Consider the following 15,170-nt stretch of genomic DNA (forward strand, 5'->3'; position numbering starts at 1 on the left):
CTGCTGGCAGGTGAAACACCAAGAAAACTGCCTCAATTTGAAGGTAATGAAAACATGGAGCACCGAAAAGAGGTGCTGTATATGCAGAGCCTTGTTTGAATTTGAATTTGAGTAGACCTACAATTCTTTTTGAGAGAGACCTTCAGCAACATCATCACATCTTCAACGGAATAATGTCAATGAAGATTTACTGCTCTGTTACTTTGCATGGAACATTAATACTCATTATATTGTTCAAATATTATTACTGATGTAAATATGCATTTGTGTATTTTATTACAAACAAAAATACAATATGGTCAGTGAGGCTACCTTCTGGACGTAATACATTTACACAAACTTCATTTAGGGGATCCAGTATATATATATTTACACCCAGTTGACTTACACTTCCTACTGGACATAACTGACACCCAGGTAACTTACACTTCCAACTGGACATAGTACTCTATTTACAGTAAGTTGGTTTACAGCACCTACTGGACAGACATACCATTCTGGTACATAAGAATTCATACACAACATATTTACAACTTGCTCACTTAGGCTTCCTGCTACACTTACTTTTTCATCATGGTGATTTATGCTACTTATCACAAACAATGATGCTACCTACCACACAAACATTTATGCTGTGTGGTAGGTAGCACAGAAAGGGAAAATGAACAGCAATCTTTTTTAGACAATAAAGAGAAACAATCGGACCAAAGAAAGAGACAAAAAGGGGAAATGCTACAATGCACAATGGGACATACCAAACCAGGCATCAGACCATCAGGGCCAAATACACAATCAAATGCAAAGTCAGTAGTACTGGAGAAACCAGGAGTATGTACACCAGGGGCCATACAAGGTAGTACATTACCAGTGGTACTAACAAAACACACAACAAAACAAAAACATCCCAAATGGTAATTTACATTTGCAATTATTCAGGGTATGAAATAAAATAAAAATTACAAAGTTAGTTATGTCAGTGGGCAAATGCCATGTTTGGGGCATTTACAGAAACATGCACACAGGACATTTTAGACGGAGAGATACAGATAGAAAACTACATAGATGTGATAGAATTAATAGATCACAGGGAGGAGTAGGACTCTATGTAAAAGATACTAGCACATTCTGTTGCACAGAAGTGCTGAACTCTATGAATGTTAGAAATTCTAAAGTTGAAAATAGGAAATTATCCAAGTATACAAACCACCACCACCAGCAACTGCTGAAGAATTCACAGATCAGTTAAGGAAGACAGATAGCTATCTGGATAGGCTACAAAATCCCACATCAAATATTTTACTCCTTGGAGATTTTAATCTCCCTCATGTAAAATGGTGCATTATACCAGAAATATCTCCAGGAAGCACCCTGGCACAACAAACTAACGAGGCTTTATGAAAAGTACTCATTGAACCAACAGATAATCGATCCCACTAGAAATGAAAATACCCTTGATTTGATATTGACAAACAACGAGGAACTAATCACAGTTACAAAAACAATATACTCTGAACACATCATACAAGTTCAAACGAGCATTAACTCAGGGTTAGGGAACTGCGTCACTAATGTTAGAGATTCAGTAAGTTAAATTTGAACAACCATAAAATTAACTGGGAAAAAATAAAGTATATCCTGGGAATCAGACAAGAGCACAACCCTAAATTCCCACCAGTGCTTAGAGAAGCTGAATTGTACAAGGTATGTATGAAGCATGTACCACTGAGGAAACCCAGAAGAAGATCAGATATAGAGATTGAGAGCATAGGAGATGGTACAGAAGAAGAAAATGGGTTGCTTAAATATGCTACAACAGATAGTCTTAGCCAAGAGATTACAGCAAAAACTTAGAATGTCATATCTAACAAAAGTACAAAACGAACAAAGGGCCATAAACCAAAAATATTTCTATTCCTATGCAAAATCCAAGCTATGAACTCATTATTGACAGAAGATTCGTATACTGACGATGAACAGGAAATGAGTGAAATTCTAAAAGAACTGCAGTACTACGAGTCAGTGTTCAGCAACCCACTAAATGACAGAAAATGTAGAAACATTTTTCACTCCAGGAGAAGGCCACACAGACCGACATTAATACGAATCCCATAGATTTCGAAAAAGAAATGGATAACATGCCCATTCACTCAGCACCTGAGTCAGATTCATGGAATGCCCTGTTTATAAACAAGTACGACGAGCCCTCAGTATTCTTTGGAGAAAGATCTAGGTGAAATAACAGAGGCCTTAAAGAGTGCAGACATATCTCCTTTGCATAAGGGAGGTAGTAAGCTAAAAATTACAGACCAACTTGTCACATCATAAAAATCTTTGAAAAACTGATGAGATTACAAATTTCATGGACCAGCACAATCGGCATAACCTGAACCACCCAGCATGGTTTTAGAGCAGGATGATCATGCCTGTCACAGCTGCTGAACCATTTTGACAGAATTACAGAGGGATTGGAAGATGACCAAGATGCAGATGTGATTTAAACAGATTTTGCAAAGGCATTTGACAAATGCAATCATAGCACACAAAATGAGGGCCATGGGCATTATGGGGAAGGTAGGCAGGTGGATTTTTGGGTTCCTAACACACAAAAAGTAGCAGTAGTAAACAGAGCAAGACCCAGTATCATCAAGGTAAAGAGCTCAGTGCCCCAAGTCACTGTCCTGGCACCTCTCATCCTCATAGCAGACATACATAAAAGCACTTGTCACACTTTCATATCATCATTTGCAGATGACACTAAAATGAGCATGAAAGTCATTACAGTAGAGGACAGTGAAAAATTACAGGAAGACATAAGCAGGGTTTTCCAGTGGGCAGTGGAGAACAACATCACATTCAATGGTGATAAGTTCCACCTGCTTAGGTATGGAAAGAATGAAGAACTCAAAAGGAATACTGTGTACAAAACTCAACAGGGTCACCAACTAGAATGAAAGGAACACGCAAAAGATCTGGGAATAATTATGTCGGCTGACCTTTCTTTTAAAGACCATAACAAGACAAAGATCACAACAGCCAGGAAGATGATGGGGTGGGTACTGAGAACTTTCAAAACAAGGGAAATAATGCCAATGGTGACACTCTTCAAATCGCTAGTGCTCCCTCATGTAGAACACTGCTCAGTGCTGATGGCCTCATTCAAAGCAGGAGAAATATCGGAGCTGGAACAAATACAGAGATCGTTTACGGCTCACACCGACCAGTAAAGCACCTAAATTACTTGGAACGCCATCAGGTCTTGAACGTGTACTCGTTGGAGCGGAGGAGAGAGATACACGATAATATATACCCGGAAAGTACTCGAGGGGCTGGTCCCAAATCTGCACACTGCCATAACAACATACTGGAGTGAGAGATATGGGAGGAAGTGTAAAACAAACCCAGAGAGGAGCAGGGGTGTGGTGGGAACAACAAGGGAACACTGTATCAACATTCAGGGTCCCAGACTATTCAACATCTTACCAGAAAATATCACAAACACTGTAGAAGCCTTCAAGAGGAAACCGGACAAGTATCTTCACCAGGTGCCAGATAAACCAGTCTGCGATGGATATGTAGGGCAGTGGGCCTCCAGCAACAACTTCCTGGTTGACCAGGCAAGCACCAGACGAGCCTAGCCCATGGCTGGGCTTCCATAGTGAAACTCTCAAAGCTCTTCAAAGGTATATCAAAGGTACCTACCACACAAACACTGATGCAGTGTTAAGCGTAAGGTTTTCGTTTGAAAATACATACAGAGTAAGACATTTCCAAAACATTTTAACCCACTCTGGCTTTAATTTGCATCTCTTATTACTTAACACAGATAAAATCAAACTATGTACAACACAGCAGCAACAACTTACAAACACAACCATATAACAAACTTTCCAGACATTTACAGTAAAACCTCAATACAGTGGACTCCCGGTTCGCGAAGTCATCGGTAACCGATAAATCCGGTATCCGAAGCATTATATCGCAAAAAATTTGCCTCGGTTCCCGTTACAAAACCTGGTACGCAATATGATTCGTACGAGACGTGTCCGTGTGTGGCCTGAACTGCCCCATGTGTGCCACTGTTTACAAGCCAGCCAGTGTGCGCGCATCTAAGGATACATTCGGTACATTCCATATTATCCATATTATCACTGTTTTTGGTGCTTGTTTCTGCAAACTAAGTCACCATGGGCCCCAAGAAAGCTTCTAGTGCCAACCCATCGAGACCAAGGGTGCTAATGACTATTGAAATGAGGAAAAAGATAATTGCAAAGTATGAAAGTGGAGTGCATGTGTCAGACCTGGCCAAGTTGTATAGTAAATCCCAGTTAACCATCTCTACTATAGTGAGCAGGAAAACGGCAATGAAGGAAGCTGTTCTTGCAAAAGGTGCAACTGTGATTACAAAACAGCAATTGCAAGTGTTAGAAAATGTTGAGAGACTGTTATTGGTGTGGATAAATGAAAAACAGATAGCTGGAGATAGCATCTCTCAAGCGATCATTTGTGAAAAGGCTAGGCAGTTGCATGAGGATTTAATTAGAAAAATGCCTGCAACTAGTGGTGATACGAGTGAATTTAAGGCCAGCAAAAGTTGGTTTGAAATATTTAAGAATCGTAGTGGCATACATAGTGTGATTAGGCATGGTGAGGCTGCCAGTTCAGACCAAAAAGGAGCTGAACATTAAAAACTTCAACACTCTCCCCTCCTCCCATCCCATCAATCATCACCAGATCTTCATTAAAGGTAAGTGTCAATTATTCTATTGTGATTATTCTATTGTTATTATTGCTATTGTAATTATTCTATTGCATTAAACTTAATATTTCATGTGGTAAAAGTTTTTTTTTTTCATACTTTTGGGTGTCTTGCATGGATTAATTTGATTTCCATTATTTCTTATGGGGAAAATTTATTCGCTTTCCGATAATTTTGCTTTACGATGAGCTCTCAGGAATGGATTAATAACGTGAACTGGGGGTCCACTGTATAATGGATTGAAAGGGGGTGTCCATTATATCAGATAAAAAAAAAAATACAATAAAATGCACTCTACTGTATACCTAACATGGTACTACAAACCTGTTACACAAATTGGGTATACTCGCATAAATGTCGAAAATAACTAAAAGCACAATTTACTTGGAATTCTTACCATATTTTTAAAAGTCTGTTATATGAATATTTACCGTACGAGGTGGGCAAGGAAACTGGTCTATTATCACTTCATTTACACTATTTCAGTAATTAACCACTCGATTAATTTGTCTGTCAAATCCGGTAAAGAGACTGAATAATTAGTTTACCTCTGGTGAGAAAGTGTTGGATGAGAGAATGAGCCAGCATCATCTGTCTTGTCCTTAACAAACAACCCCAGCCACAGTCAGGGGTCAGGGAGGAGTCTTGCAACGTTGCAAACTGTCACTGGTATGTGCACCACACTAGACTGTGCAGGTGCTCCTTGAAGGCCTCCATACCATGCCTCTCAACCCCTACAATCAAAACATTAATAAGACAAAATGATCAATTCCAAACATTTTGCTATTTTGGATTTTCAGGGACATTATAATCCACACAGCTATCATAACCTACTTATGAATAAATGATCACTTTTTAAATTAGATACATGTGCCACTATATATACTTGTTTCATAGTTATCTCTGTACTAGACTGAAGAAGACACTTGTGGCTAAACATTTCCTCTAATAAACTGCACATTTTTCACACTATAAACCACACAGCTATCATAACCTACTTATAAACAAATGAGAATTTTTCTGAACTGATCTATATCTCGAGTTATATTATTCTTCAATTACAAAAATGTTATGTTACCTTCCTCTGAATTATCTTCATCTTCACCTAAACATTTATGATAGACACATCCCAGCAGGTACACGGGAGAATCCTGGGAGAAATTTGTTTGGAGATTAACCGCCCAACCTGGAAAAAATCCAGACTGTAATCTCCTGCTTATCATTGCTAACCACAGTAATCCTACAGATTTAAGCTGACAGAGCAAGACAGTCAGTCTGTCAGTCTGTCATTTTGCCAATTAAGCACAGTGAATTTTTTTTAACTAATCAATGGCCAAAAATCTATTAACATAAAATTCTAATTGATACAGGATATGAGGCACCACAAGTAAACAAAAATAATAATTTAAACTGACAAAAATGTATTAGCAATTTGCAAGTCAAACTAATAAACTAATGAAGATATCTACATCATTCAAATAATCTTTCGTAAACTAGCAAATGTAGATTTTTCAGTCATGATTTCTACATATATAAGCTCAACTTTTAACTAATTGTTGCTATGATACTAGATTATAAACAATTACAATTAAAGTCTTTTATAATTCCACTAGCTTTCTTTTATAATACAAAAGACTGGTAAACAAATTTGTTACGGTCTGCTGGACATCAAAGTATATTGGAAAAACACTTCAGAACACTTCCTGACCTTTAACTGACAGCAAAACACTGTATGCATCACAGATATACTGTTCAAACATCAACTATTTCATCATTCAAGGTAATTTTACACCTTGCAAACATTGCAAAATTGCACCAGCAATCTTGCTTCCCACCTCCACCACAAGACAAACACAGTCCATGGCAAACAATGTAACAATGAGCATTTTTGGCCGGCATGTTACTTACGCCATTTTATTTACCCCCCACCTCATATCAATGATGTTATTAACATTAAATTATTTGAACCTGACCCAAGATAACTTTTGTTGGATTAAACTTACATTCATATTACAAGCTTTAGGCAATGTGTCCCATTTATGATGCAAAATAAAACATACCATTTTAACTGGGAAATATACAGTAGACCGTCAGATATTGCACTGTCCATTAACGCATTTTGCAAAATTGCGGCATATTTTCGGAGGAAATGCCATAAACATCACTTAACGTGGTTCAGTACGTGTAGGGGGAATGTGGCATGCGCCACAATCTTTTCCCCTCTGCCTCATAGTGAACCTAGAGCCCAGTCCATTGTCCTGTATGATAGAGAGTGGGAGAGGGCAAGCTACTGGATGGGAGTGAGCAAGCTACTGGGTGGGAGTAAGCAACCTACTGGGTGGGAGAGGGCAACCTACTGGGTGGAAGTTAGTGAGTGAGGACAAGGTACTAGGAGAAGAAGGGTGAGTGAAGGTATGAACAAAGGGTTGAAAGTGGCTCTTGCTGCCATCCCGTGTTTTCTTCACACACTGTGCATACCATGTGGCACTGCAATGTACACCCACTGGTGTAAACGTGGGTACAGACAGGCAGGTGAGGATATGACCTTGATAATATGCAGGTGTTTGGCAGAGAGGTGGGTGCAAGCATGGTGGGGGGTGTGGGTTGAGGGCAACTGTGGGAGATGGGCAAAAGCCTGATGTTGGGTGAAGGTGTCAGTTCAGAGCCATCCTGCTCTCTGACATATGGCCAGGAGGAGGCTGAGGACGTGTGACAAGGTGGGTGAAGGTCAATGTGAGGTTAAAATACACAGGCAGAGGCATGTGAAAAACAGGCACTGGCTTTGAACATTGTGTGTCAGGGCTTGCTAAAATTTCTGCAACACCATAAACCACCAATAAGCATTCTTGGCAATGGTTCATAACCAAGATATAAAAATAACATTTGTTTTTGGTGTGAGGATTGACTGAAAATGTAGAACAAGTGTTATACAACCTCTCCTCACTTAGCGACGTACTACGTACTTCTTTACTGACGACTCAGACTTACGACAGGCTCTCTGACCACCATGCATACGTGTATATTAGAGCCGATTTCCTCTATTCTGTTTATTACAATATACAGTAAACTACTGCATAAACATTTAAAAATATACCAGAAATGTTATAAATGGTACAAAGGTGACATTAAACCAATATCAAATATGGCTGACACAAACCCACTATCATCATAGTATGCTTCTTGCCGAGCGATGAATCTGTTTACCGAACGGAACTCCGTCGTTAAGTGAGGAGAGGCTGTATATTAGAGACATGCAGATGTAATTAATGAGAGAGGAAACAAAGTTACTGTAGCGACTGCAATGTCTATACTTGATGTTTTTGTCTTTCACAAATTTAAATTTTTGAAAATTTGAGTAAAAGTGATTAAACTACCAACCCCTTAGTACTTAATAGGGTAGGTCCCATGGCAAATGCTCAGTTTCTCATGATTAATGCACTGTACATGAGATATATCAGAAACATAGCTGACCACTGCATGGATTTCAATACAAGAATAAGCCAAAAACTGGACTCAAAGTGCTCCCAAACTTCAACGTTTGTGCCTGCATAAATCTCTATTACAGGAAACTTTACAGTTCAGTGTCATTATCTTTAAGAAAAGATTCTCTATCATTTTACAAGATGAGCTTTTTCTTGATAAATACTGGTAACAAAGGCAGCTTTTTATCTGTAGGTTGCAAACCCTTGAAGTATTAATTTGCTATCACTTAATATATTAAATTAGTTATACAAGCTCAGTTACTTTTTAAACATTACTCTCAGGATAATCACTTAATGTAGAAACAAATACATGCATTATTACTATTAACCTTTTCAGGGTCCAGAGACCAAATTTCAAAGGGTGCACCAATATCCAAGAATTTAAAAAAAAAAAATTGGTTATTTTTTCTTATGAAATGGTAGAGAATCTTTTTCTGAAGGTAATAAAACAAAAAGTATGAAATTTGATGGAAAACTGACGAAATTATGCTCTCGCAAATTTTGATGTGTCAGCTATATTTACGAATCGGCGATTTTGCCGACTCTGACTCTGATTTTAGGACAATTACATTATTCCAGTCAACCAAATTCTTAGCTATTTCACTAGTATTACTTCTATTTTATCGATTGAGCACAAGAAATTGCCCAGTCAACTGTTTCAGCTACAAATTAAAGTGATCGGAAATTGCTAATTTGGCCAATTTAACACAAAGTTCAAAATATTCCAATTTCAAAACTGGGTCCAGAATAAACAATGCAGGTATTCCTGGCACTAATCTAACATTTCCTCTGCTCATTAGTTATGTTTTCAGGCTTTACAAATGAATTCCATTTTTATTTTTTATTCACATAATGAATTTTTATTCAAACCAAAAAATAGAACATTTGCTGTTACACAATATTGTAATAATTGTATAAATATTATCATCACATTTGTGAATGTATATTAGACCCACCAGCTGGCGTGTATTAGACGTGTGAGGTCATTAGTTTACTCTTGAACATCGACAAAAATTTAACATTTCTGCTACTTTGAGCTCAGTTTCAAGCCATTTCCATTACTAAAACCAATCAAAATCATCTCTACTTCTGTAATATGTCTTCCATTCTATCAAATGAGACCAAAAAATCTCAAATACAACTATAAAAAACATAAGAAAAAACACTGCAAAATCGCTGTTTTAATCGAAAATCACAGTCTCAGTTTTTTTCTCTCATTATACACTGTGTGCTGCAGGATTTGTTTTATGTGGTGCACACATACCACATAGAGGTATTCTCTTATATCTAGGCCCAAATTTACCACTCACAGCTTATGAGAGTGAGCTGAGCTCATGGCGTAGATCTATGGCTTGGACCCTGAACGTAAAGCCGTAGATCTACGGGACGGACCCTGAAAGGGTTAAGGTGCCCTGTAGCTGGGTTGGTAGCGCACTCAGCTCACACACAGATGTGCGGGGTTCAATCCCCTGTACAGCTTGGAAACATTAGCACATGTTTCCTTAAGACACCTGCCGTCCCTGTTCACATAGCAGTAAGTAGGTACTTGGGTGTTAGTGGACTGGTGCATGTCACTTCCAGGGGACAAACTGAACCTAGTTTCCAGGAAATGCTCTGTATAAACAGGGACTTTCTATATAGTATATTATCATTTATGTCACTATGTCAAATATAATGACTCAAACATTATGATCCATATACATGTACTCTTCGTTACCAGTCACCATTATGCTTCACCATTATAGCTCACCATTACCACTCGCCATATTTGACGTTATTCCACAAACCCAACGTTTTTGTTTTGATGGATGTTTCGCTCTCTCGAGTCGAACCAGCATTTTTTGATTGTTTTTCAGGACCGGAGCTGAAATATGACTTGATAAAAGAGGCAGACATTGCTAATGTATGTGATGGTGGCAGACATCTTACTTTGGTGCTGCCAGAGCTCTTGTTCCCATCCCCAGGCATACTAGCTTGACCACTACCGCCTATCAGTTCCACACTGATTGGTAAGTAACTGTTGGTGTGGCTTGTCCGGCTCTTAGTGGCAGGCATTCTGACTGCCACGTCACTGTTCTCCAGAGTCCCATCTTCAAGTTGTGGTGCAGGAAGAGACGTCTTTTAAATTAACCGGCAGATTTCCCCACGTTTGTTTGTGCTCTGCTTCTTGTATTGAGACACTCGTGTCTCCTGCTGTTCTGACCAAATATTCATTACATTCTTCGGGTATTAAGACACTTGTGCCTACTGCTGCTCTGACAAAATATTTATTGCACTCATGGTTAGAAGTGGGAGATTTACACAGCTGAGCTCTTGCTAGTTTGCTACTCGGGCCTGTCGGTAGACCCGGCTGTTTGCCGACGTGCCTCAAGGTGGGTTTCTCGGAATAATTTGCCACGTACACGGAGTCACGAGGCCATCTTTGAGCCTCGGTACATTCCTGAGCTATGTGGATGGGTAGCACAGTCTGATTCCTTAAATCCTGACTGCCACCTGAGGCTCTTCTGTGTTGATGCCAGGAACTTGCATATTTAACAGCTGCAGACTGCAAGCACACAAAAAGTGTCAGGGGCCCAAGATTGTTCGACAGCCTCCCAGTACACATAAGGGGGATTACCAATAGACCCCTGGTTGTCTCTGAGAGGGAACTGGACAGATACCAAAGTCAGTATCTGACCAGTCAGGTGATTCCTATGCTGGATTGCATGCAGTCAGCAGTTACAGCCTGTTTGATCAGGCCCTGATCCACCACAAAGCCCGGTCTTGGACTGGGCCGTGGGGGAGTTGACCCACGAAACACCCTCCAGGTAAATATACAATCACTGGAGTTATTAAAGAAGATACCAAAAAGCCAATATTTCTGGATTAGATTCATAACCATACTGTCTGGTTCTCTTCTGAATCACTCAATTAAGTCTGATGATATAAAAAAAAAAAAACAAGGAATGGATGGGGTTTGAACACGTAATAACCACTGGGCATATTTTCTTAAGACACCTGCTGTCCTTGTTCACCTAGCAGTAAGTAGGTACCTGGGTGTTAGTGGACTGGTGTGAGGGGCATCCTGGGGACAAAACTGATCTAAGTTGTAGGAAATGCTCTGCATAACCAGGAACTTTCTATATAGTATGTCACTGATGTCAGTTATGGTCTGTATAAGTTGTATCATGTACAGCCTCTCCTCACTTAGCGACATACTCGTTTACAGGCTCTCTGACCAGTATGCATACCTAAATAATGTATATTAGAGCTGATTTCTTCTATTCTGTTTATTTCAATATACAGTATACTACTATATAAACATTTAAAAATATACCAGAAATGTTATAAGTGGTGCAAATGTGACATTAAAACAATATCAAAGATGGTTGACACAAACTCGCTGCCATTATGGTATGCTCCTCACTTAGCGACAAATTCGTTTAACCACATGGTCTCAGGAACACAACTCCGTCATTGAGGAGAGGCTGTACTTGTAGATTATTATTATTATTATTATTATTATTATTATTATTATTATTATTATTATTATTATTATTATATAAGAAAGCCACTAATTTTGAAATTAATTTCAAGCAAACTAATCCTAGAACAAAAATGTTACTTACGATTTAGGCATGGACAATTAAGTAGATGATGTTCTTATGCAGTTAAGTACGATCATAAGTACAATAATAAAGGCAGCTAATGAACAAATGGTACCATTAATACAATATTACTTATTAAAAATTATTCAATGTTCTTTATAAAAATTATTCAATGTTCTTTAGTTTTGCAGAATGACTGAGTAAATGGTGTTTATTATAATCATAACCAAGCACTAAACCTGTAAGGGTCTTACAGCAGTGCTGAACTGATAGTGAAGATACAGCAATGTATTTTTGTTACAACAGAAACAGAATAGGACAAAATGTGTTAGCAACTGTGTGTGAGAGTTGAAGGATGGATGGATGGAAGGAGAACAGGAACAGAACAGGATGAAAATTGGTTGTGTTTAACATAGTGTAGTATTGCTGTCTTAATTATGTAGGATGATTATCCTAGAGAGAGATTATCCCAGATAAAGTATGCTACATAAAATCTCTCTCTGGCATATAGACATATTCCACTTTATGTCATTTTGGCCAACAAATTCACCTTTACGTCACTTTTCTGAAGTAAATTTCAGTTCAGTGAACGTCAATACGTCCGACTCAATGTCGCTCAGCAACATCACCTGCGTCATAATTTTTTTTTGTTCTTTATTCTTTAAAAATATGACTAAAATGTGTTTTTAGTGTTGCTTAAGGTTTAACAATGGTTATATTCTTTCATGAATTATTTAAGGTAGTTTTACGATGGTTGTCGTTATTTTAAAACAGCTTTAAGGCATTACGTCTGGTTTATGTCAAAAATTGGGTTACGTCGGGGGCTCTTGGAACCAATTAATGACGTAGGATGGGGTATGACTGTACTTCATAAAGTATCCCAGACAAATTATCACTGAAAAGTACCCTGGAATATCCTTGATCAATTATTTCAGATGAATTATCTATCTGGGATACTTTATCAAGTATCCCAGAGATTATCTTTGAAAAGTATCCCAGAGAGGGTATCTTAGATAAAGCATCCCAGATACTTAATAAATTATCCCAGGGAGAGTATCCTTGAAAAAGTACCCCAGAGAGAATCCCTGAAAAGTATTAACTATAAATCACCTCTTTGGGATACTTTATCACATATCCCTGAGAGATTATCTTTGAAAAAGTATCCCAGAGATTATCCTGAAAAGTATCCCCGAGAGTGTATCCCTGAAAAGCATCCTAGAGTATCCCATATAAATATGTCTGGGATACTCAATAAAGTATCCCAGATAAATGATCTCTCTGGGATACTTAATAAAGTATCCCAGGGAGAGTATTCCTGAAAAGCATCCTAGAGTATTCTAGATAAATAATATCTTTGGGATACTCAATAAAGTATCCCAGGGAGATTATCATAAGATAAGATAAGATAAGATAAGATTTCGTTCGGATTTTTAACCCCGGAGGGTTAGCCACCCAGGATAACCCAAGAAAGTCAGTGCGTCATCGAGGACTGTCTAACTTATTTCCATTGGGGTCCTTAATCTTATCCCCCAGGATGCGACCCACACCAGTCGACTAACACCCAGGTACCTATTTGCTGCTAGGTGAACAGGACAATAGGTGTAAGGAAACGTGTCATATATTATTATTATCATTATCAAAAAGAAGCGCTAAACCACAAGGGCTACACAGCGCTGCAGGGCACGAAGGAAGCATGGGTATCAGGTGGCAAAAGGGGGAGGGGAATAATTAGAAGGTTACGGAGAACAGCGGGGCAGTGGATAGTACAGGGGTAGAGGGTAGCAAGAGATTGAGGTAGAAAGGGCTGAGGGGAGTGCGAAAGGTATCGTCATCAGAGTTTGTGGAGTAAGTCAGTTGTTATCAAGAAGTCAATGAGAGAGTCAGGATTAAAGGAAGGTCCATCAGCAAGAAGGGAAGGTAAAGAGAGAGTAGTAGAGCGGAGACGATGTTGGAGGTAAATTCTGTGTGCTCATTGATAGAGTGGGCAGTCTAACAGAATGTGGCTGACCGATACTGGAACCTGACAATTCTCATAGAGAGGAATAGGGTGCCTCTCCACGAGATACCCATGACTAAGACGAGTGTGGCCAATGCGAAGACGGAAGAGAGTAGTCTCCCAACCTCAACACTGATGACAAGAAGACGGACAGTAACCTATACATGTACATGTAATTGGTTTAATAGAGTGAAGTTTGTTACCGAGTAGCTTAGACCAACGTTGTTGCCAACAAGTGTGAAGGTGGGTAGCTATTACAGCAAAATAGTCCATAAATGGAACACTTCTACATGAAACTGGTAGGTCATGTACTGTTAATCGCACAGAAGTGTCTGCCTGTTCATTGCCCTGTACGTCAACATGACCAGGGACCCAACAAAAAACAATATCTTTATGCTTGGTAGAGATACGGCGTAGCCAAAGTTGGATACGGAGGACTAGGGGGTTAGGTGTATCAAATTTTTGTATAGCCTGTAGAGCACTAAGGGACTCTGACACAACCACAAATGATGACACAGGCATAGATGCAATATGGATAAGTGCTGCAAGAATAGCATACAATTCAGCTGTAAAAATGCTAGCCGAGGATAGTAAATGTCCTCGCACGACACTGTCCGGAAACACTGCTGCGAATCTGACGCCATCAGAAGACTTAGAGCCATCTGTGTACACTGCGATGGCATGAGAATGAGAGCGGAAATGGTCAAGAAAAAGAGAGCAGGAAGCTACCGTAGGCAGTTGGGGTTTCGTGCAAGGGAGTGAGAAAGAACAGACTTGAACACCTGGAACTTCCCAGGGGGGGTAGGGAAAAGTGAGATGCTACATGAACATAGAAAGGTGGTAACTGAAGGGAAGACAAGCGCGAATGTAGTCGAAGAGAAAAGGGACGGAGCAAACAGGGGCGACAAATAAATAAAGAATGTCTACTAACATCGGTTAGTAGACATTCTATATATGGAAGGATTGTGCAGATCATGAGAGTGAACATAGTAGCGAAGACAATGGACATCATGGTGATTGGACAAGGATGGGACATTCACTTCTGCACAGAGGCTCTCGACAGGGGAAGAGCAAAAAGAACCAAGGCACAAACGTAATCCCTGGTGATGGATGGGATTAAGGCTCGAGAGAGTAGTAGGAGAGGCAGCTGAATAGATCTGATCACCATAATCAAGTTTCGATAAAATGAGGGCTGAATGTAGGCAAAGGAGAGCTCGACGATCAGCTCCCCATGAAAGATGAGCAAGGGTTTTAAGAAGGTCCAGCCGGTTGTGACAAGTTGCCTTCAGAGAGGTAATGTGAGGTTTCCAGGACAACCTATGGTCAAAGAGAAGGCCTAGAAACCTGAC

At 39.3% G+C, this 15,170-nt stretch overlaps 1 pseudogene; it reads right to left on the reverse strand.

The window, feature by feature from the left end:
* LOC128704526 (uncharacterized) overlaps positions 1–10,941 on the reverse strand; it is a 106,233-nt pseudogene extending 95,292 nt beyond the window's left edge.
* Positions 10,942–15,170: the final 4,229 nt, after the last annotated feature.

The sequence above is a fragment of the Cherax quadricarinatus genome, unplaced genomic scaffold (genome assembly GCF_038502225.1).
Source record: "Cherax quadricarinatus isolate ZL_2023a unplaced genomic scaffold, ASM3850222v1 Contig448, whole genome shotgun sequence".
Lineage (NCBI taxonomy): Eukaryota > Metazoa > Arthropoda > Malacostraca > Decapoda > Parastacidae > Cherax > Cherax quadricarinatus.